At 42.4% G+C, this 24,678-nt stretch overlaps 1 long non-coding RNA gene across 2 annotated transcripts; it reads right to left on the minus strand.

Annotated features, from left to right (window-relative positions):
• Positions 1-88: 88 nt before the first annotated feature.
• Positions 89-23,811, minus strand: LOC143788387 (uncharacterized). 2 transcript variants are annotated; one of them, XR_013218620.1, is made up of 4 exons: positions 23,690-23,811; positions 6,228-6,281; positions 6,114-6,148; positions 3,140-3,172 (listed from the first exon to the last, which is right to left on the minus strand). It is a non-coding gene; the product is annotated as an uncharacterized LOC143788387 (long non-coding RNA). The 2 variants fall into 2 exon arrangements; XR_013218619.1 differs by lacking the exons at positions 3,140-3,172; positions 23,690-23,811 and adding an exon at positions 89-336 and having other exon boundaries at positions 6,228-6,434.
• Positions 23,812-24,678: the final 867 nt, after the last annotated feature.

The following is a 24,678-nucleotide window of genomic DNA, read 5'->3' on the forward strand; positions in this document are numbered from 1 at the left end:
TGAAATTAATAGGAACAAATCTCAGAAAGATAACATTCAACAAAAAGCCGTCACGTAATTGTATTTTTATTACAAAATCCATCCAAGTGCGGCAAACTGATAACATATTAGATAAAATAAGACCAGAGGTTTTGACACTGTTAAAGCTCCAGACTGGAGGTAATGATGTCCCAACCGGCAAAGACCTGACCACCGAGACCACCGCAGAGTCAGGTGACTGATGGACATGATGCCATTGCTTCCATTCCAGTGGATCAGAACATCAGCGTTGTTGCAGTGAGGATATTCCAGTGGTAAGTATTCCTTCTTTTCTTCTTCCTTCTGGTTGGATTTACCCTGTGAAGGATGAAAGTATACCGGAGAACACCCTTCAACACCTGTTATTTCTAGGTCTAGTTTTATGTGCAGTTTTATTCCGTTATGCATCTAAATAGCAGTTGGATATATTTTTTTTTTTGTTAAAGGCAAATAATAATTTTGTTTAGAGGCAAATAATAAAACAATATATAATTGAAGGAGGAACAGTCACTTGACATAAATATGTATTTCTTTATCTGGTATAAATTCTGCTGTTCTCCTGAATCCAGCGATGTTTTTCTTTTCTTCCCATGCCTCTCCATTCCTGAGATATGGCTCCTTCTTCTCTCTATGTAAATCAAGTCTTGATAACAAGTGGGTGTGGCACTGTTCTCTTCTGTGTGGGATGTCTTCCTGCAGGCCACACCCAGTTTGCTAATAAGACTTGATTTACATACAGAGAATAGTGGGTCATATCTCAGGAACGGAGAGGCGCAGGAACAAAAGAAAAACATCGCCGGATTCAGGAGAAGAGCGACATTTACACCAGATTAAAAAAATTGCATATATGTGATGAGTATTAACTCAGTGAAAGAAAGTAAGTGGCACACAAGTAAGTATGCAAAATCGAGTTAGGACCCTCTATGAAATGTGTGGTATTTTTTGTTAGAAAAATAGCTAAAATTAGGTCGACATTAGATATGTATCACAAATATGTGTTACATTTTTGATTTTACATGCAACACTCTGAATGTTGCAATTTTGCAACAACTACAGGAAATAGAAGAAAACAAGATTAATGTGATCCGATATGAGATCCGCTATTTCTATGGTCAACATATTAAAATTACCCTTTCCGCGCGTATTATTGTATCTACTGTGTCCATCCGAAAAGTTATTTACTAAAGGTCATATCCATGGGCTAATAAAATCAGCTTCACATCACACGATCCATTCCCTGCTCATTATTCATGTGTGAGCGATATTACATGAATGTTGAAATTCTATACAACTAATATACAAGGTAGGTAAAAGCACGGTGGGGGAGGGGATGCATAAAAGTCCATTGGGGTTTGCATTATAGATCCATAGGCACTGTGCAATTGTATGAGGCACCATATTCTTCCCTAGAATCAGTGGGGTCCAATTATTCCCGTTACTCCATGTTTTTAGAGTAATTTGATTTTATAATGTGCCCCAAATTTAACATCCATTTGGGCCTAAGTTGTCAGTTCAATTCTTATATTTACTGTTGTCTCTTGTCTATAAAAAAGTTAAGGGTCTCAAAACATAAACAGGACCTTTCCCCGGATCAGAAGTGTTCAGTTTTCGTTATTATTTTATTTCCACTGTTCTCCTGAGTAGTCTGCTTTTTGTTTTCTCTAAATCCACCATAGGATTCCAGAGATATGGACCTTTTTATTTAGTGCTAATTTTAAGGGTTTTCTATAAGGAGGCGTGTTTCACAGGGTAATTATGTAGACCAACCTAAAGACACTCCCCAGAGGATCCTGTGAGCCACGCCCCCTTTATTGGTTTGCATAGTTCCGGGTACAACTACATCCGAGTGGCCCTTTTGGCATGAATGGGTTGGGTTTCACAGTTGATCCCACTCCATACAGCACAGGTGCTGGCTGTGTTTTACAACAGGCAGCAGATTCTAACCCCCTTTAAGGATCATAATAGATGGGCAATTTTACCATACACAGCAAGAATTTCAGGCTGTTTGACACCAATTTCACTTGGAGTACAGAATGGAGCCAGTGATACAGCCACAAACGTGCTACCAAGGCCTGCAGTGTCTCCAGAATACTCTTCCATCGTGCACATCAGACAAGTCATTGATCAGGAATTGCAAAGGAAGCTGCCAGCAGCGGATTTTGATGACCCTGATGGTAGAAGTAAGTGCCGAGATTTCTCCATGTGGCTCTCGTACTCCATAGAGAATAGATTGAAATGTTTTTACATTTTTTCATCATGTGCACATTATTAACATGTCTATCCATCCTGTGATTTCCATAATTCCACAATTTTTCCTTCTCGTTGGGGAGTGCTTTTATGGGAATTCCACTGTTCAATTTTATAAGGATTTTCCTCACTGATTTTATAAAGAAAAGAAATTCCCATGTTCTACCACACGCTATATTGCGAGGTATTATCTGTACTTCTAGAAGAGTATATTTTAGCAGAGGCATAACGATAGATGAAGAAATAATCAAAGAAACTAAAGTGTGTGCCGGAGTTCTCCTTTATTGGATACTTTATCATAGGTGAGAATTAGACCTTGACCAGACTAAATTTAGAAATAAATGATGAATTTCTGTCTGATTTGATTATCTCGGGCCGTTCCCTTTTTACCTGTCAAGGATATTTAAAATCTATCCCCTGATGAAGCGTTAATTTCCCCTCGTCGCGGTTATCTCACCTGTCTATATTAATAACGAGAGACTAATTGGTGCTGAATTATTAGGGTGTCAGATTTCCTCGTACGTGTGCCCATTAAAATATAACTTTTCCCATTGGTTTCCATATTGGACTGGGATATCGCCTTTTGCACTTAGGTGTCACTTGGTCGTCGTTTCATTTGAATGCCATGTAACAATACATTTATATGGTGGGGTATGGGAAATGTACAGGTTTGTGAAGCTTTTCCAAGGATTAACAGCTGATCGTCAGCGATCTGTGATCAGCAAATCGTCACGTCTTACACGCATTGACAGCTGAACACCAGAAACAAAGCTATATGGTATTTTAAAAAAGTAGCAGTCGCACACAGACTCGGACTGGTCCACGGGAGAGCAGGAAAATCCTCTGGTAGGCCCCTGTCAAGGAGGAGTTCTGATGAGCAGCGCTACTACACTTGATTTATAATTTGCTGAAAAAAAAAGTAGATTCTAATCATTAATTAAACAGGCTAGCCAAGTTATTACATAGAAACAAAAGTAAATGTGTGCTAGGATCAGGTTTCGTGTAGCTGAACAGTGGGTCCCAAGAATCAATGTTACTGGTGGGCCTTTGTCAATCCAGTCCGACACTAGTCGTACACAGCCCTGATTTTTTAGGGGATCCTCTGTCCCACAAGGAGACACCAGTATCATGAGTGGCACATGGTAGGTGGGGAGGCTTTTTTACAGACTTTGCCTTAATGCCGGCAGCTTCCAGATATACCACTGAGCAGGGCAGTTTTCTTCAGATAATAATACCCTTTTAACCCCTTCCCAACATAGAACATAATAGAACTACTGTAGTATTGCTGTATATGGAACAAGACCCTACCTCCCAGTCCCCTGTGGGGACTAAAAAATTAAGGAAAAACAAGTTTTAAGAAATATAATAATAAAAAATTATATATATATATATATATATATATATATATATATATATATATATATATATACTGCTCAAAAAATAAAGGGAACACTTAAACAACAGAATATAACTCCAAGTAAATCAAACTTCTGTGAAATCAAACTGTCCACTTAGGAAGCAACACTGATTGACAATCAATTTCACATGCTGCTGTGCAAATGGAATAGACAACAGATGGAAATTATTGGCAATTGTCAAGACACCCTCAATAAAGGAGTGGTTCTGCAGGTTGGGACCACAGACCACCTCTCAGTACCAATGCTTTCTCGCTGATGTTTTGGTCACTTTTGAATGTTGGTTGTGCTTTCACACTCGTGGTAGCATGAGACGGACTCTACAACCCACACAAGTGGCTCAGGTAGTGCAGCTCATCCAGGATGGCACATCAATGCGAGCTGTGGCAAGAAGGTTTGCTGTGTCTGTCAGCGTAGTGTCCAGAGGCTGGAGGCGCTACCAGGAGACAGGCCAGTACACCAGAAGATGTGGAGGGGCCGTAGGAGGGCAACAACCCAGCAGCAGGACTGCTACCTCAGCCTTTGTGCAAGGAGGGACAGGAGGAGCACTGCCAGAGCCCTGCAAAATGACCTCCAACATGCAACAAATGTGCATGTGTCTGCACAAGCGGTTAGAAATCGACTCCATGAGAATGGTCTGAGTGCCCGACGTCCACAGATGGGGGTTGTGCTCACAGCCCAACACCGTGCAGGATGCTTAGCATTTGCCACAGAACACCAGGATTAGCAAATTCGCCACTGGCGCCCTGTGCTCTTCACAGATGAAAGCAGGTTCACAATGAGCATGTGTGACAGACGTGACAGAGTCTGGAGACGCCATGGAGAGCCATCTGCTGCCTGCAACATCCTTCAGCATGACCGGTTTGGCAGTGGGTCAGTAATGGTGCGGGGTGGCATTTCTTTGGAGGACAGCACAGCCCTCCATGTGCTCGCCAGAGGTAGCCTGACTGCCATTAGGTACCGAGATGAGATCCTCAGACCACTTGTGAGACCATATGCTGGTGTGGTTGGCCCTGGTTCCTCCTAATGCAGGACAATGCCAAATCTCATGTGGCTGGAGTGTGTCAGCAGTTCCTGCAAGATGAAGGCATTGAAGCTATGGGCTGGCCCCCCCGTTCCCCAGACCTGAATCCGATTGAACACATCTGGGACATCATGTCTCGTTCCATCCACCAACGTCACGTTGTACCACAGACTGTCCAGGAGTTGGCGGATGCTTTAGTCCAGGTCTGGGGGGGAGATCCCTCAGGAGAACAACCGCTGCCTCATCAGGAGAATGCCCAGGCATTGTAGGGAGATAATACATGCACGTAGAGGCCACACACACTACTGAGCATCATTTCCTTGTCTTGAGGCATTTCCACTGAAGTTGGATCAGCCTGCAATTTGATTTTCCACTTTGATTTTGAGCATCATTCCAACTCCAGACCTCCGTGGGATATTAGCTGTGAGTTACATTGATCATTTTTAGGTTTTACTGTTCTCAGCGCTTTCCACTATGCAATGAATAAAGATTTACAACTGGAATATTTCATTCAGTGATATCTAGAATGTGGGATTTTAGTGTTTCCTTTATTTTTTTGAGCAGTGTATATATATAGAGAGAGAGAGAGAGAGAGAGAGAGAGAGAAAGAGAGAGAGAATCACCTCTCTCCCCCTTTTCTGGTTTTAAATCTAAAGACAATAAAAAAAATAAACATATGTCATATTACCACATATGCAAACGCCCGACCTATCAAAATCAAAAATTACTTAACCCATGCGTTAAATGCCATAAACCAATGAAAAAAATGTAACAAAAAATTAAAAAATTAAAAAAGGAGCAATCAAGACAATTTGAGTAATAAAATATGGTGAAAATAAAAACTACAGGTAACTTTGCAAAAAACTGAGCTCACACAGCCCTACCGACAGAAAAATTAAAATTGTGCTTGTTTTCCAAATTGATGACACAAGCCTAATTTTTATATGTTTGTATTTACAAGTTTCTTCACCACTTAAGTTAAAAAAAACTATATAAATTCGGTGTCACTGTTATTCTGAAATGGATAATCATGCTACCAAATAGTTTTTTACTGCACAATATATGTAAAAACTAAAGCAAAACCCCCCCCAATAATAAAATATCATTTTTTTTCATCATTTTACTGCAATTGAATTTCTTTTCCTATTTTCCAGTACATTGTATGGAATCATTCAAAGCTATAAATAATCCTGCAAAAAAAGAAAAAAAAATCCCTTATGGCTATATTAACAGAAAAATTACAAAGAGACAACTCTTGGGAAAAGGGAAGGAAAAAACAAAAGCGCAAAAACAAAATATATGTACGAATATCCTGCACAACCAAAAGTGTCCTACAGATGGCACTGTCGCTCTATGGCTGTTTTCTTGTCCTGATAAATGCAACAAACACCTTCATTTTAATCACCTACCTGTTTTCCGAAAACATCCATCACATCTCTTATTTCTGTAATAGAAGTTAGCATGTAATTCATATTTTCTGCTATCAACATTATTAAATGCTATGTCGTAAAAAGCCTCATTACCTTTCTAAAGAAAGCTCTCGAAAAGCCGCCAGTCGGGTGTAGACAGTGGAATTACTGCAGAAAAGATTGTATTTCTGAATTTTCAGATGACGTAAAATGATTTTCATTTTCATATCGAATGCAAATACTATACAAACACATAATAGATAATATAAATCGAAATAATGTAGGGAATATACATAAACATAATGTACGGTATAGAGTATACTTATATCGGCTCCACATGGGAATATAAGAACAGGGTCCCACATGGAGATTTACACATTTAAGACTTTATTAAACCTGGGCAATTATGAATTTCCATGCAAACTGGGCTTTTTATATTTGACATTTTTGCTCCTTTTATGTATATTTATAAACAAATATGAGCAAAAAAATAATCAAAAAAGTATAAATACTATATATATTATATATTTCTATGTATAAATATTCATAAAATAAGCATAATATACATCTCTTTCTGTGTATAAATTTACAGTGCATAAAATGAGCAAAAATATATTCATATATATGTGTATATATATATATATATATATATATATATATATATATATATATATTATATATATATATGTATATATATATATATATATATATATATATATATAGTATTTATATTTTTGGTTGTTCTTTTGCTCATATATGTTTATAAATATACATAGGAACAACAAATACAAATATAAATGCCCAGTTTGCATGGAATATATCTCTTGCTCATTTTATGTACTGTAAATATATATATATATATATATATATATATATATTATAATATTGTTTTATATATATATATATATATATATATAAACATTATATACTGTATATATTATTTTTATTAGTTTTTTTTACATTAGTTTTGTTGAGTTTATTCCACACTTTATTTTTTATTTTTTACTTTTTCTACTGTTTTACTCATTCTCGGTGCTTTTGTGACCTTTTCTCCTTTAATATTTTTTAAAAATTGCATGAGATAAAATTTATCCACCAAGTCAGTATAAAGAGACTTATAGGCCATGCTATGCTCCCTTGGAAAATTATATATGCAAATAGCCTCTGTAGCTAGAAAGAAGAGGTAATTTGCATATTTAAAAATTCCAAGATTTCTTTTTTTTTTTTCTAAGCTAAATAGTCAAAAAAATCATTTTAATGATACCTTGTGACCTACTCCACATGCGGCAGATGCAGGTTCTGATATACAAAAAAAAACCTCGTAATTTCTCAAGACCTTAAAAAAAACTGTGAACATGGCCAAAGAGTTTTGTATCGCTAGGGTATGGTTAGACTTAATTGAGCAAATTTATTTTTGTGTCTAAGTTTCAAATTTAGCAATAAATTGTTCTAAATTTTACATATCAAGTTTTATCCTTATTTATTTTACGTTTTAGACCATTTTTACAGCACTTTTCTCAAGAGGCACCACAACATTTGCCAAATTTCACCAAAATACTAGTGCAAAATACAACCGATAACCACCATGTGTCCAACTCCACCTCTGGATCCACCATCTAAAGGGAGAAATTGACTGATAGTCGACCCTGCGGATGTTATAACTTCAACATTTAAAAAAAAATATTATGCATTTTTTAAACATAACTCAACTTTGTTGTTGATTTTTTTCCAACATTAATGTCTACATCTAATAAATCAATTGTATACGGTTTCTATTTTCGAAGGAATCTTTTACAATGACTTTGAAAAGCCTCTTTTTTTACTACAGGAATGACAACATTAACGTCCTAATTAGGCAAATGGCTCAGTGATTTCTGGGGGGAATTGTCTTCAGAGGCTCGCAACGGTTCCTCTAATGGTTACAATTAAAACCTAAGGTGTGAGAGCTGTAAAAATAGATCAGGAGGAAGGACACAATTACTGGGACATGAAGAAGAGGCCACCGACTCCTGTGGAGGTGAACAAAATGATTATATAAAAATGTGATGGATGGTTGGATAGATAGATAGATAGATAATAGATAGATGATAGATAGATAGATAGATAGATAGATAGATAGATAATAGATAGATGTTAGATAACAGATAGATAGATAGATAGATAGATAGATAGATAGATAGATAGATAGATAGATAGATAGATAGATAGATAGATAGATGATAGATAGATAATAGATAGATGTTAGATAGATAGATAGATAGATAGATAGATAGATAGATAGATAGATAGATAGATAGATAGATAGATAATAGATAGATAGATAGATAGATAATAGATAAATAGATAGATAGATAGATAGATAGATAGATAGATAGATAGATAGATAGATGATAGATAGATAATAGATAGATGTTAGATAGATAGATAGATAGATAGATAGATAGATAGATAGATAGATAGATAGATAGATAATAGATAGATAGATAGATAGATGATAGATAGATAGATAGATAGATAGATAGATAGATAGATAATAGATAGATAGATAGATGTTAGATAATAGATAACAGATAGGTAGATATATAGATAGATAGATAGATAGATAGATAGATAGATAGATAGATAGATAGACAGATGTTTGTGCTGATATGCTGTGTTTAGTTTTCACCAAATGTAACACAGGGCATTAAGGCCAAGCATCTCTACTTTGGTCCCGACTATCCAATAGACATTGTACCAGAAGTTTTACAGCTTCTTTTTGAAAAGAAGAGGCTTTCTCTTGGCAAACCTTTCATATAAGCCACATTTTGTTCAGTCATTTTCTAATTGTACTATCATTAACTTCACCATTTAACATGCTTTACTGAGGCCTTTAGAGTCTCGGCTATAGCTCTTGGGTTTTTTTTTTCCTCAATTTATCTGAGCAATGCACGGTTTGACTTTGGTGTGGATTTCTTGGGAAGTGTAGTATTCATTTCAGTAACTGAACAATCTGTTTCCACTTCTTTGACTGGGTGATGGCACATCTTTGTTACCGGCAACAAGACAGTCCTGTTCAATTCTCTGGGACTTGTGGTGCCATCAAGGCAGAGAGTTTGGGGCTAATACCTGTCCTTGGTTTAGTGTTAACTCTCTGATGTGAGCCCTAGTTGGGGCTACTTACTATATTCCTGTCTCCCACAACCAGTTATAAGTTCTGCTTAACCTGGTTCACAACCCTGTTTTCTGCTCCTTTTGTGCTTGTCTCTGACTTTGGTTTGTTTTCTAGCTATTCTTTTTGTCTGACAATTTTGTTCTTGGTCCAGAGTTATAATCCTTTATAGATTGATGTCCAGTGACAATTGCTTATGTAAGATTATTGTCTCTGCTTCTTGGCATTGTGTTAACACAATGCTCACTGCCGCCATCAGGGCATTACTACCCTTACTAGTGTATGGGGCCCGGTGAGCAGAAGCAAAGAGGGGAGGCCGGGAACACAGTCTGGGCCCCGCCTCCTCTTTTGCTTCTGCTTAACTTGGCCTGGTGGGATGCCACCCACATTTTGCCTGTGAAGGAAGCTTTTCTGGAGTTACATGTCCGTCAACAGAACGGCAGCACGCACAGCTCGGAGCTCCCTCCGTCTCTTCTGAGACGGCACCTTACGCGATGAGGTAAGCATGAAAATGGTTTTTCTTTTTTAACAAAATGATTCAAATAGATGTGGGAGAAGCAAACGATGATGAATTGAGACTGCAGAGTGGGGTGCAGCAAATGATTATGAATTGAGACTTGGGATGGGGGACTGAAAATGATTATGAATTGAGAATGAGGGAAGGGGTACAGCAACCGATACTGTATTGAGACTGGGGATGGGGTACAGCAAATGATGATGAATTGAGACTGGGGATGGGGAACAGCAAATGATTATAAATTGAGACTGACGGATGGGGAACAGCACATGATTATAAATTGAGACTGGGGGATGCACACAACAAATGACGCTGTATTGAGACTGGGAGGTGTCATTCAGCAAATGATTGCGAATTGAGAGTGAGGAATGGGTTACGGAAAATTATTATGAATTAACACTGGGGGTGGGGTACATCAAATGATCATGTATTGAGATTGGGGGTTGGGGTACAGCCAATAAACAGTGCCAGCCAGAGAGTGCCACCATAAACAGTGCCAGACAGAGAGTGTCACCATAAACAATGTCAGACAACAGAGAGTGCCACCATAAACAGTACCAAACGGAGAGTGCCACCATAAAGTGTCAGACAGAAGGTGTCACCATAAACAGAGTCAAAGAGAGAGTGTCACCATAAACAGTGTCAGACAACAGAGAGTGCCACCATAAACAATGTCAGACAACAGAGAGTGCCACCATAAACAGTGTCAGACAATGGAGAGTGCCACCATAAACAGTGTCAGACAACAGAGTGTCACCATAAACAGTACCAAACAGAGAGTGCCACCATAAACCGTGTCAGACAGAAAGTGTCACCATAAAGAGAGTCAAAGAGAGAGTGTCACCATAAACAGTGCCAGACAGAGAGTGCCACCATAAACAATGTCAGACAACAGAGAGTGTCACCATAAACAGTGTCAGACAACGGAGAGTGCCACCACAAACAGTGTCAGACAACAGAGAGTGCCACCATAAACAGTGCCAGACAGAGAGTGCCACCATAAGTGCAGCGCCCCAGAGTCCTGGTTGTTGCAGTAATGTCGCTCTTCCACCAGGGGGAGTGATGTTACGTCTGATGGTACTAAAGGAGTTCACCTTACCAGGTATCACAGTCACACACTACACTTCACACTCCGGCCACCAGGGGGAGCAAAGGTTCTATCTATTAGGCCACTCCTCACACATAGGTAAAACTGGGGGTTGGATAGGAAGTTAGAAGAGAAGCAGACTGGGCTTTGACAAGATAACACCGAGTCAGGAGCCGCCTGGGTTAGACCCAGAGAGGTCCCTGTCAGGGGTGGCATCCTGACAGCGGCCTAGCACGAGATAGAACGTTACGGAGCTGCGCCTGCACTTCATTGCGGCAGCATCCTAAGAAAGGACACGAAGCGAAGTATATTGTGGAGAGTGAGAACCGAGATCACAGCACAAGGAGATAACACCAGGAGGAGTCCTGCCTTAAGACCGGCAACATCCTTCTGAGGCGCATAGCCGGTGGCCGGAACACTGAGGGAGTACTGACTCTACGCATTACTCCAAACAACGGCAGGACAGTTAATTCCAAGTTGGCTGCCCAACCTAAATACCTAAGAAGACACGGAGGCAATTTGTGGGAGAGGGGCGTCTCTAGGGTCCCTATAAAATAGCTCCAGGCCTACCCCGTCATACGGGTCGTCCTATCCATATCATCTGGGGGACAGAGAGAGAGAGAAGATCAGAAACATCTGCAAAGGTTGTGAGGACTTTCCCGTGGTGCTCAGCAGGGAGGTACTACAACACACAGGCGCTAGTAGGAAGCTACTGATTTCCTCCTGGATAAGGGAACTCTGGATGTGCCTTTGGACCGGCCGGACTCAGCCAGCCCTGTTAGCAGTGCTCTGGACTGTGGACCCTGAAGTCTTCAGTAAAAGGTAAAGAGACTGCAACCTTGTGTCCTCGTTATTCACCGCGCCTTACATCGTCCACCATCATCGCCTACACCTCTGGGAAGCCCTGGGGATATACTTCACCTGTGGGAAGGTACACCATCTAGCTGCCATAACATCACCCCAGTGGACCCCTAAGCAGCGTCGGTCACCCTGACCGAATACCACAGGTATTGGACGCCCCTCAGAAGGGCAACGGACCGGGTCGGGCCACCGTGACATCCCCCGTCGGGAACTGAAGGACCCGGTACCGAGTACCCCATTGCCCTTGACGTGGGGGCGCTCCATAAACAATGTCAGACAACAGAGAGTGCCATCATAAACAGTGCCAGACAGAGAGTGCCACCATAAACAGTGTCAGACAGAAAGTGTCACCATAAACAGAGTCAAAGAGAGTGTCACCATAAACAGACAACAGAGTGCCACCATAAACAGTGCCAGACAGAGAGTGCCACCATAAACAATATCAGACAACAGAGAGTGCCACCATAAACAGTATCAGACAGAAAGTGCCACCATAAACAGAGTCAGAGGTTGTCACCATAAACAGTCAAACAGAGAGTGTCACCATAAACAGTGCCAGACAGAGTGTCACCATAAACAGTGAGAGTGTCACTATAAGCAACGTCACCAATAATCAGTGCTAAACAGGAAGTGACCCCTATAAACCCCTACAAACAGAGCCCATCATAGAGCGTCATCATAAACAGTCTCAGAAAGAGCAGGAGTGTCCCTATAAGCAGTCCTTATATACAGTATCAGATAAAGTGCCCCTATAAGCAGAGCGTATCCTTATGAGCAGTGTCATTTGAAGAGTGTCTCTATAAAGTGTGCTCCAAAGAGTATCCCCATAAACAGTATCATCATAGCTCCCAACCGTCCCTCATTGTGCGGGACTGTCCCGGTTTTGATGCTTTTCCCCTCCATTATTATCTACTATCTCATATTTGTGACAATTTATTTTTCTTCCACATCACTTTCTCACATTTGTGTCTTTATTAATGTCATGAGATGAACCTGCTGCCGGTAACAATTCTACTCAGTCTCTCACTTTTGGAGCATAAAAGAGTTTTCTCATCATCTCTACATGTGGTAACATGGTAAAAGTGCTCCCTCTGTACCTCCACATGATACTGGCGCCCCCTCTGTAACTCCACATGATACTAGTGCTCCATCTGCACCTCCACTCGATACTAGTGCTCCATCTGTACCTCCACATGATACTAGTATCCCATATGTACCTCCACATGATACTAGTGTCCCCTCTGTACCTCCACATGATACTAGTATCCCATATGTACCTCCACATGATACTAGTGTCCCCTCTGTACCTCAACACGATACTAGTACTCCATCTGTACCTCCACATGATACTAGTACTCCCTCTGTACATCCACATGATACTAGTGCTCCCTCTGTACCTCCACGATACTGGTATCCCATATGTGCCTCCACGTGATACTAGTGCTCCATCTGTACCTCCACATGATACTAGTATCCCATTTGTACCTCCATGAGATACTAGTGTTCCTATGTACCTCCACATGATACTAGTGCTCCCTCTGTACCTCCACATGATACTAGTATCCCATATGTACCTCCACATGAAACTAGTGATCCCTCTGTACCTCCACATGATACTAGTATCCCATATGTACCTCCACATGATACTAGTGGCCCTCTGTACCTCCACATAATACTAGTGATCCCTCTGTACCTCCACGTGATACTAGTATCCAATCTGTACCTCCACATGAAACTAGTTCTCCCTCTGTACCTCCACATGATACTAGTTTCCCATCTGTACCTCCGCATGAAACTAGTGCTCCCTCTGTACCTCCACATGATACTAGTGCTCCCTCTGTACCTCCACATGATACTAGTGCTCTCTCTGTACCTCCACATGATACTCGTATCCCATCTGTACCTCCACATGATACCAATGATCCCGCTGTACCTCCACATTATACTATTACTCCATCTGTACCTTCACATGATACTAGTGCACTCTCTGTACCTTCACATGATACTCTGTACCTCCACATGATACTAGTATCCCATATGTACCCCCACATGATACTAGTGCTCCATCTGCACCTCCACATGATACTAGTAGTCCCTCTGTACCTCCACATGATACTAGTGATCCCTCTGTACCTCCACATGATACTAGTATCCCATCTGTACCTCCACATGAAACTAGTGCTCCCTCTGTACCTCCACATGATACTAGTATCCCATCTGTACCTCCACATGAAACTAGTGCTCCCTCTGTACCTCCACATGATACTAGTATCCCATATGTACCTCCACATGATACTAGTGGCCCTCTGTACCTCCACATGATACTAGTGATCCCTCTGTACCTCCACGTGATACTAGTATCCAATCTGTACCTCCACATGAAACTAGTTCTCCCTCTGTACCTCCACATGATACTAGTATCCCATCTGTACCTCAACATGATACTAGTATCCCATCTGTACCTCCACATGATACTAGTGTCCCTCTGTACCTCCACGTGATACTAGTATCCCATCTGTACCTCCACATGATACTAGTGTCCCTCTGTACCTCCACATGATACTAGTATCCCATCTGTACCTGCACATGATACTAGTACTCTCTCTGTACCTCCACATGATACTGGTATCCCATCTGTACCTCCACATGAAACTAGTGTTCCCTCTGTACGTCCACATGATACTAGTTTCCCATCTGTACCTCCGCATGAAACTAGTGCTCCCTCTGTACCTCCACATGATACTAGTGCTCCCTCTGTACCTCCACATGATACTAGTGCTCTCTCTGTACCTCCACATGATACTAGTATCCCATCTGTACCTCCACATGATACCAATGATCCCGCTGTACCTCCACATTATACTATTACTCCATCTGTACCTTCACATGATACTAGTGCACTCTCTGTACCTTCACATGATACTCTGTACCTCCACATGATACTAGTATCCCATATGTACCCCCACATGATACTAGTGCTCCATCTGCACCTCCACATGATACTAGTAGTCCCTCTGTACCTCCACATGATACTAGTGATCCCTCTGTACCTCCACATGATACTAGTATCCCATCTGTACCTCCACATGAAACTCGTGCTCCCTCTGTACCTCCACATGATACTAGTACTCCCTCTGTACCTCCTCATGATACTAGGGCTCCCTCTGTACCTCCACGTGATACTAGTATTCCATCTGTACCTCCACATGATACTAGTACTCCCTCTGTACCTCCTCATGATACTAGGGCTCCCTCTGTACCTCCACGTGATACTAGTATTCCATCTGTACCTCCACATGAAACTCGTGCTCCCTCTGTACCTCCACATGAAACTCGTGCTCCCTCTGTACCTCCACATGATACTAGTACTCCCTCTGTACCTCCACATGATACTAGTGCTCCCTCTGTACCTCCACATGATACTAGTACTCCATCTGTACCTCCACATGATACTAGTATCCCATCTGTACATCCACATGATACAAGTATCCCATCTGTACCTCCATATGATACTAGTGATCCCTCTGTACCTCCACATGATACTAGTGTCCCCTCTGTACCTTCACGTGATACTAGTGATCCCTCGGTACCTCCGCATGATACTAGTACTCCATCTGTACCTCCACATGATACTAGTGTCCCCTCTGTACCTCCACACGATACTAGTGATCCTTCTGTACATCCACATGATACCAGTACTCCCACTGTACATCCACATGATACTAGTGATCCCTATGTACCTCCACATTATACTATTACTCCCTATGTACCTTCACATGATACTAGTGCACCATATGTACCTCCACATGATACTAGTACCCCCTCTGTACCTCCGCATGATACTAATGCACCCTCTGTACCTCCACATGATACGAGTGCTACCCCTGTACCTCCAGATGATACTAGTGCTCCATCTGTACCTCCACAGGATACTTTTATTCACTCTGTACCTCCACGTGATACTAGTGATCCCTTTGTACCTCCACATGATACTTTTGCTCCTTCTGTACCTCCACATGATACTAATGCACCTCTGTACCTCCTCGTGATACTAGTGCCTCGTCTGTACCTCCACATGATACTAGTACTCATTCTGTACCTCCGCATGATACTAGTACTCATTATGTACCTCCACATGATACTAACGCTCCCTCTGTACCTCCACATGACACTATTCCTACCTATGTACCTTCATATGATACTAGTGCTTCATCTGTACCTCCACATGATATCAGTCCCCCTTCTGTACCTCAACATGATACTGGTGCTCCCTCTGTACCTCCACATGGTACTAGTGCTACCTCTGTACCTCCACATGACACTAGCGATTCACATACCTCCCAACTTTTGAAGATGGGAAAGAGGGACAAATTTTAGGCCACGCCTCTGACCACACCCATTCATAATTAGTCACACCCATATCCACGTCCCAAGCACACCCATTTAGCACTGCTGATCACACTGTTTCATATACAATAGTTATAAACAAAAAAATATGGCCACACAGTGCTCCATACTGTATAATGACCACACATGATGCCCCATACTGTATAATGGCCACACATGACGCTCCATACTGTATAATGAACACACATGACGCTCCATACTGTATAATGACCGCATGCATACTGTATAATGGCCGCACATGATGCTCCATACTGTATAATGACCGCACATGATGCTCCATACTGTATAATGACCGCACATGATGCTCCATACTGTATAATGGCCGCACATGATGCTCCATACTGTATAATGACCGCATGCATACTGTATAATGGCCGCACATGATGCTCCATACTGTATAATGAACGCACATGATGCTCCATACTGTATAATGACCGCACATGATGCTCCATACTGTATAATGACCGCACATGATGCCCCATATTGTATAATGACCGCACATGATGCTCCATACTGTATACTGGCTGCACATGATGCTCCATATTGTATAATGACCGCACATGATGCTCCATACTGTATACTGGCTGCATATGATGCTCCATACTGTATAATGAACACACATGATGCTCCATACTGTATAATGGCCACACATGATGCTCCATATTGTATAATGACCGCACATGATGCTCCATACTGTATAATGACCGCACATGATGCTCCATACTGTATACTGGCCGCACATGATGCTCCATACTGTATAATGACCGCACATGATGCTCCATACTGTATAATGACCGCACATGATGCTCCATACTGTATACTGGCTGCACATGATGCTCCATACTGTATAATGACTGCACATGATGCTCCATATTGTATAATGACCGCACATGATGCTCCATACTGTATACTGGCTGCACATGATGCTCCATACTGTATAATGAACACACATGATGCTCCATACTGTATAATGGCCACACATGATGCTCCATATTGTATAATGACCGCACATGATGCTCCATACTGTATACTGGCTGCACATGATGCTCCATACTGTATAATGACCGCACATGATGCTCCATACTGTATAATGACTGCACATGATGCTCCATACTGTATAATGGCCGCACATGATGCTCCATACTGTATAATGACCGCACATGATGCTCCATACTGTATAATGACCACACATGATGCTCCATATTGTATAATGACCGCACATGATGCTCCATACTGTATACTGGCTGCACATGATGCTCCTTACTGTATAATGACTGCACATGATGCTCCATATTGTATAATGACCACACATGATGCTCCATACTGTATACTGGCTGCACATGATGCTCCATATTGTATAATGACCGCACATGATGCTCCATACTGTATAATGACTGCACATGATGCTCCATACTGTATAATGACCCCACATGATGCTCCATACTGTATTATGGCCACAGTTCTCCATACTGTATAATGACATACAGGCACGCAGCTCACACACATGCAGCATCACACACACACAGTATCACACATACACACGCAGCATCACAAACGCAGCTCACAAACACATGCAGCTTTGACACAAATGCATCACACATGCAGCCATCACACACACACACAGCCATCACACACACACGCAGTCATCACACACACACGCAGCCATCACACACACACACGCAGCCATCACACACACACGCAGTCATCACACACACACGCAGTCATCACACACACGCAGCCATCACACACACGCAGCCATCACACACACACACGCAGCCATCACACACACACGCAGCCATCACACACACACACACACGCAGCCATCACACACACACACACGCAGCCATCACACACATGCAGCCATCACACACACCCAGCCATCACACACACCCAGCCATCACACACACACACCCAGCCATCACACACACACACACACACACCCAGCCATCACACACACACACTCAGCCATCACACACACACACCCAGCCATCACACACACACACTCAGCCATCACACACACACACCCAGCCATCACACACACACACCCAGCCATCACACACACACACCCAGCCATCACACACACCCAGCCATCACACACACCAGATACCTCATACACACATGACACACACACAAATGCAGCATCACACATCTCACACACACACACACATCACACACACACACACAATCTCCTCTGTGGTGCAGGGGCGGCTGATCTGTCCATGTGCAGCTCTTCAGTTTCTCCGGCTGCTCACAGCTGTGCACTGTCCCGGCACCTCCCCCGTCTCTCCTTCTCTGCCGGGATAGCAGCTAAGAGCAGGAGACGCCAGAGCTCTGTGCACACACCTCAGGTAGTGAGTCGCTGACCTCTCATCTTGATCGCTGCTGGCTCTCTTCCTCAGCGTGGCAGCGCCGCACACACAGGGGGCGGGGGCGGGGGAGGGATCGGTCGGGAGGAGACCCAGCATGTATAAGAAAAAAAAAACAGCCACAAACCTAATCGGGCTCTCTCTACGTCCCGGAAGTGGGCGGGGCTTCACCGGCGGCCGCAAATTCGGGATTTTAAATGCCCGAAGCGGGACAGCGGGACCCCGGTGCCAAAGCGGGACTGTCACGCTGAAATCGGGACGGTTGGGAGGTATGGATTCATCTGTACCTCCACATGATACTAGTGCTCCCTCTGTACCTCCACATGATACTAAAGCACGCCCTGTACCTCCACATGATACTAGTGCTTCCTCTATATCTCCACATGATACTAGTGCTACCTCTGCACCTCCACATGATGCTGGTGCTCCCTCTGCACCTCCACATGATACTAGTGCTACCTCTGTACCTCCACATGATACTAGTGTTTCCTCTGTACCTCCACCGTGACGCTTGTGTTTCCTCTGTACCTCCACATGATACACATGCTACTATTGCTCCCTCTGTATCTCCACATGATACTATTGTCCCATCTGTACGCTGTCGTGATACTAGTGCTCCCTCTGTACCTCCACATGCTACTTGTGCTCCATGTGTACCTCCACATGATTCTTGTGCTCCCTCTGTACCTCTTTAATATCATCATTAGCGGCCCTCAAGAAATGTCCCTATGAAACAGTGACAGTTATTATTATTATTATTTATTGTTATAGCGCCATTTATTCCATGGCGCTTCACATGTTTACAGTTAGCGCAGGTCCCTATAAACAGAGAGTGCCCCCACAGTATTTTGCTCCCCTTTTTGCTTAATCCCTAGCTACACCTCCGGAGCCACCCAGAGACTGTCCACAAAAGCAATGTCAGCCAGAGAGTATGCCCATCACCCTTCCTATAATCAGTGCCACCCAGATAATCCCCCTATAAACTGTGACAGACAGACTAACCCTACTACCAGTGCCGGCCAAGGAGTGTTCTCTCTACCTCTCATCTATGGCACGGCAGAAAGCACTTTATAAAAATGCAAACATCCGATTCCGCGGTCTATGAACGAATTGTTCGTCTTCCTCTTTTTACGCTAAATTAGTCTGCAGATTTAATTACATTTGCTCTCATTTAGCGGTGTAATTCAGAGCGCCGGCGCTGCAGTTGCAAGTTACTAAATGGAGGTTTCTTTCTACCTACGTACATAACAACACTGTCTCCTCTCTGCTCTGTGTCAGCGGCACAAACCTTAAAATGACAAATTGTAATTGCCTTTTCCATATAATCTCTGCAGATAAAAGAGAAAAAAAAACTCGGGGCCTCCTGTCGGGTCTAAGAAGCAGATGAGATTGATTAAACAATTTTTAAACAACTTGCTACCCCAATAAAATTTTTATGAAACCCTCCGCTGTGAAATGTATTTCTTTGATTTGCCACGGGTTTTTTTTTTCTGCTTGTTCACTGGTGATAATTACTACATTAGCAATTAAATGAACCTCATATACTATGCCCTGCAGATCCCCTCGCAGAGTTGTGAACGTGATTTACAGAAGTGAATTTTCTATTGAGCCTAAATGAAATAATTGTTCCCTATAATTTAAACCTGACTTCCTTTTCTTATTAAAGTTTAGGCTGCTCAGTGTTCTCTGTTTCATTCATGAGCCGGCGAGCTTACTAGCGGAAAAAAATCCTTAAAGGGATTCTCTGTGATTTTATCAATGAAGAAAATGGTCCCTGTACATTCAGACGACCTAATCTGATTAGACAATCTGCAAGTCACTTTATTTCATTAATTATGTTTTCTTACCCCTGAATTATCACAGCAAAATGCCGTCTGCTGGGTGTCTCATTTCTGTCATACTTGTTGACCCGCTGCCTGTTGTCAAGTGTAATCTGTCTCTAGCAGCAGAGATGCTGAGACAGATTACAGTAAGTGGGAGTGGGTATTTGTCTCTTTACAATAAGTGGTGGCAGGTCTTTGTTTCTACAGGAAGTGGGGGTGAGTATTTGTCTATCCACAGGAAGAGGGGAGTGATCTTTATCTCTCTCTATGGGAAGTGGGGGTGGGCTACAGGAAGTGAGGAGTGGTCTTTGTCTCTGTACAGGAAGTGAAGAGTGGTCTTTGTCTCTCTACAGGAAGTGAAGAGTGGTCTTTGTCTCTCTACAGGAAGTGAAGAGTGGTCTTTGTCTCTCTACAGGAAGTGAGGAGTGGTCTTTGTCTCTCTACAGGAAGTGAAGTGTGATCTTTGTCTCTCTACAGGAAGTGAAGAGTGGTGTTTGTCTCTCTACAGGAAGTGAGGAGTGGTCTTTGTCTCTTTACAGGAAGTGGGGATGGGTCTTTGTCTCTCTACAAAAAAAGTGGAGGTGGGTTTTTGTATTTCTACAGGAAGTGGGGTGGGTGTTTATATCTCTATAGAAAGTAAAAACAGGTCTTTGTCTTTCTACAGGAAGTGGAGAGTGGTCTTTTTCTCTGTACAGGAAGTGGGGCAGGGATTTTGTCTTGCTACAGGAAGTGGAGGTGGGTATTTGTCTTTCTACAGGAAGAGGGGGCAGGTCTTTGTCTACAGGAAGTGAGAGAGGGTCCTTATCTCTCTACAGGAAGTGGAGGCAGGTCCTTATCTCTCTACAGGAAGTGGAGGCGGGTCCTTATCTCTCTACAGGAAGTGGAGGTGGGTCTTTTTTTCCTTACAGGTAGTGCTTGTAGGTTTTGTCTCACTGCTCTTTCTCTCTTGCCTATCAAACTACATACAGGCAAAGCAGAGAGGATGGCTTATAATTCACTTATAATTCAGGGCAGGAAAACAATTGGACACCGTTAGGAGCAAAGCTTGTCAAGAAGTAAGAGATAGCATGTTCCTGGATATATAGTGCTGGTGGAGTGCTATTAAGGAGGAATTGCCCAATGAAAAAGACTGGATGGAAATTTACAAAGCATGTGAATCTGGGACATTTCCTGGATATATTAGACTGATGAGTGTATCAAAATTGGTATTGTTTTGTAGTAAGGGATGAGGTCACTAGGACTATGGTTTTCTTCATGTTGATTAACTTGTTTCCTCCAGCTAAACCTCCACCCAAAAAATAAAACAAGAATCACTGATTGTTAAAAGGGTTGTCACACCAACACAAACCCCTTTTTTTTTACCACAAAAGCCACCCTCACAATTAATGTTGTACATCTAGAAATCTAGATTCTAGATTTTGGAACCTTCACCAATCAACTGATTTAGAAGGAGAAGGACTTGTCCCACCATATGGCGGCCAGTACAGGGATAATTTAGTATTACATAAAGCCTATTGAAATTAATGAAAGACCACCAGAGAGGGATAAAAATTATCTACCCTGGCAAAGAATAGGGGTGTCCCAAGTTGTGTAGTCTCTTGCATGATGCTCATATGTCTTAAGTGGATTCAATTCTGGAGTTCTTGTTGAGACCATGTTTTGCATCATTGCCCATTCATGTTAACCTAGGCTCATTGCTTCATGGTAAGTATGATTGTGACTTTTAAATAAAAATTTATTCCTTGATCTTCAACCATAGAAAATATGGGAACATCAACAGGCTGGGCCATAAATGTCTATTAGATGAAGATCCCACCTCTGGGATTAGCACCTATCTCGAAAAACAGTAGGCCCCTAACCCAGATTTACCATAACTGGTGAGTTAGGTGCCTGCCCAAATAGTTATTCCATAAATGTCTATGGTGGAGTTCTCCCTTTAAGTAATCAATAGAAAACCAGCCACTGTTGGCCCAAGAAGACAGGATATTTCTTACTTGTCGGCAGATTAGTCTTTACTAGACACATTTGCAAAGCTTAAAAAGACTGTTGATGGTTAGAAAAACATGGCTGTTTTCTTCCCAAAACAGCACCTCTCCTGTCCACAGGTTGTGTCTGGTATTACCACTCATCCGTATATGAAGCTGTAATGAGAGACCCGACGGCCAGTCCGAGTACCGCGTTCCGATCTCAGTCTGATTTATACTGCAGTCTGAATGCGACCTTATTCAGTTTAATGGAGATGATCTGCAATATCAGACATGGAAAGATGTGGCACTGATTCTGGAGGAAAGAGGCCATGTTTTCCTACTCGTGTATAATCCTTAATTTCCCAACTCAGACCAATAAAATGAAGAGTGACCAATCCGACTAGGCTCTACCCGTTTGGTTGCCTGTCTTTGGGTCTTCGAAGTGGGATGGTGCCCTATATAAAGCCAGGTGAGAAGATATGGAATTGATCTGCATTGCTAATTACAACATAGATGGAAATCCCGATTATCTTTCTGGAACGATTCAGACGATTGCCCTCCATTTTCATGTAGTAAAAAAGTAAATCACGTGAGCCATATTTTTCCATTCTGCCTGATATGCTTTCTACGTGTAGGTATCACCATACTCCACTTGTTCCCGTTTTTCAATCACAGTACAATTAGGTGGAGATGTTACAAGTGCAGAATTCAAAGCTTCTAATCTTCTCCTCTCCTTTTATCTGTGTCTCTTCTCCTGGAACTCCAGGCTACTTTATCTCAAACACTTGCCAAACGTTAGTACTGCAATCGCATATTGACATGCAAAAATGACAGCCAGAGCTTTCACACTCTGGTGATCTTTGGGCGCCTGGGAGAGTCTCAATTCCGAAAGCACTATTAGGTTTGCCACCCCCCTGTTGAGTTCCTCTCCTCTAGTCACATCAGGTAAGCTTTGTTATGCATTGGATTCATCTGCTGGAACTAATCCTGCATAGCTCCTTTCCCTAACACAGAACAATTGGCTGGAGGAACAATCCTGTCATTTGTACAAGAAGGAGACCACCTTGTATTGAACCGCAGTTTATTGTCTGATTTTTTTGGCCAAATAAATGATCGGAATTGTATCATTTGCTGAATTCTGGCATCTCACAAACACAAATTTTTCAGCATGAAATAATTAGATTCTTCATTTCAAGGTTCTTACAATGGGGTTTCTCCTGTATCAGAAATCCATCAGTGACGGAGATACTCCTACAGAATGCCATACACAAAAAAGGCAATACGACAGTTTTATGTGATATCAGCATGGATCGGTGAAAACAGGAAGATGAAACCTGTGCAAGAACAGTATATGGGCCCTTTGAAGTTCAATAGCTTAGAAAAATACACAATTTCACCTGGCTTGGGCCCTTGTGCGGCAGCATGGGGGGCACCAATGGTATATCCGCCCCTAATCCTATGTAGGTGCAAGATGATGTCTCCAAATAGGTGTACGAATGGAGGTCTACCTACATGTCTGGTAAGGTGGTTGCCAGTCACAATATCTCGGCGAAAAAAACAAATGGAGTGGTGGCTATGCAAGGGTGAATATCTATCTATTTAATTCTATAGAGGTTACAGGAGCAGCTGCACCCTGCACGTATATGTAACACCCCAGGTTCCTGGTTGTTACACTGTCATTGCTTTTCTCACGGGGAGAGTGATGTCATGCTTGGAAGCGAGGAAGGTTCCCTTTTATCAGGTATTCACATACATGCAATACAGTTCTGACTCCAGGCCAGAAGGGCAAGCTCTGAACCCAGTTTTAGGGGAGCTTCTCTGTATATAAATATATATCCTGGTCTGGGGGAGGAGTTAGACAGTCTGTCAGAGGGACAGAACGGAGGGGAAGCAGACGGTGAGAGTCTGAGAAAGAGGGGGCTGTGCAGCCACGAGAGGTGCTGCAGCTCCTAGAAGGAGTTTTTAAAGACAGTGAAGGAGGGAAAGGAGCAAAGGAGAGTTAAGAGCTGGAGAGAGAAGCTGCGACTGGGCTTCCTACACGCTGAGAGCGGATACTGGTAGCTGGAAGACCGAGATTGTGGGGGTAACTCTACGCCCCACGGCAGAAACCGGCGGACAGCGGATTGCAAGTTACCTGTCCACCACTGACACCCGAGGACACAGTAACAGATAGAGCCTGGGTCGTGATAGAGATCCTGTAAATAGGCTTGGGTTACCTGTCATAAGGGTAGTGTCCTACCATCAAGGGGGACAGAGAAGGAACATGAGGACCTTGTGTGAGGCCTAAGGCAGCAAGGGACTACAACACAGTGCTAGTAGGAAGGCTTCCAACCCCACCTGGTAAAGGGGAGTCCAGATTCGCTTCCAATCCGGCCAGACCATACCT

This window comes from Ranitomeya variabilis, chromosome 8 (genome assembly GCF_051348905.1).
Source record: "Ranitomeya variabilis isolate aRanVar5 chromosome 8, aRanVar5.hap1, whole genome shotgun sequence".
NCBI classification, from domain to species: domain Eukaryota; kingdom Metazoa; phylum Chordata; class Amphibia; order Anura; family Dendrobatidae; genus Ranitomeya; species Ranitomeya variabilis.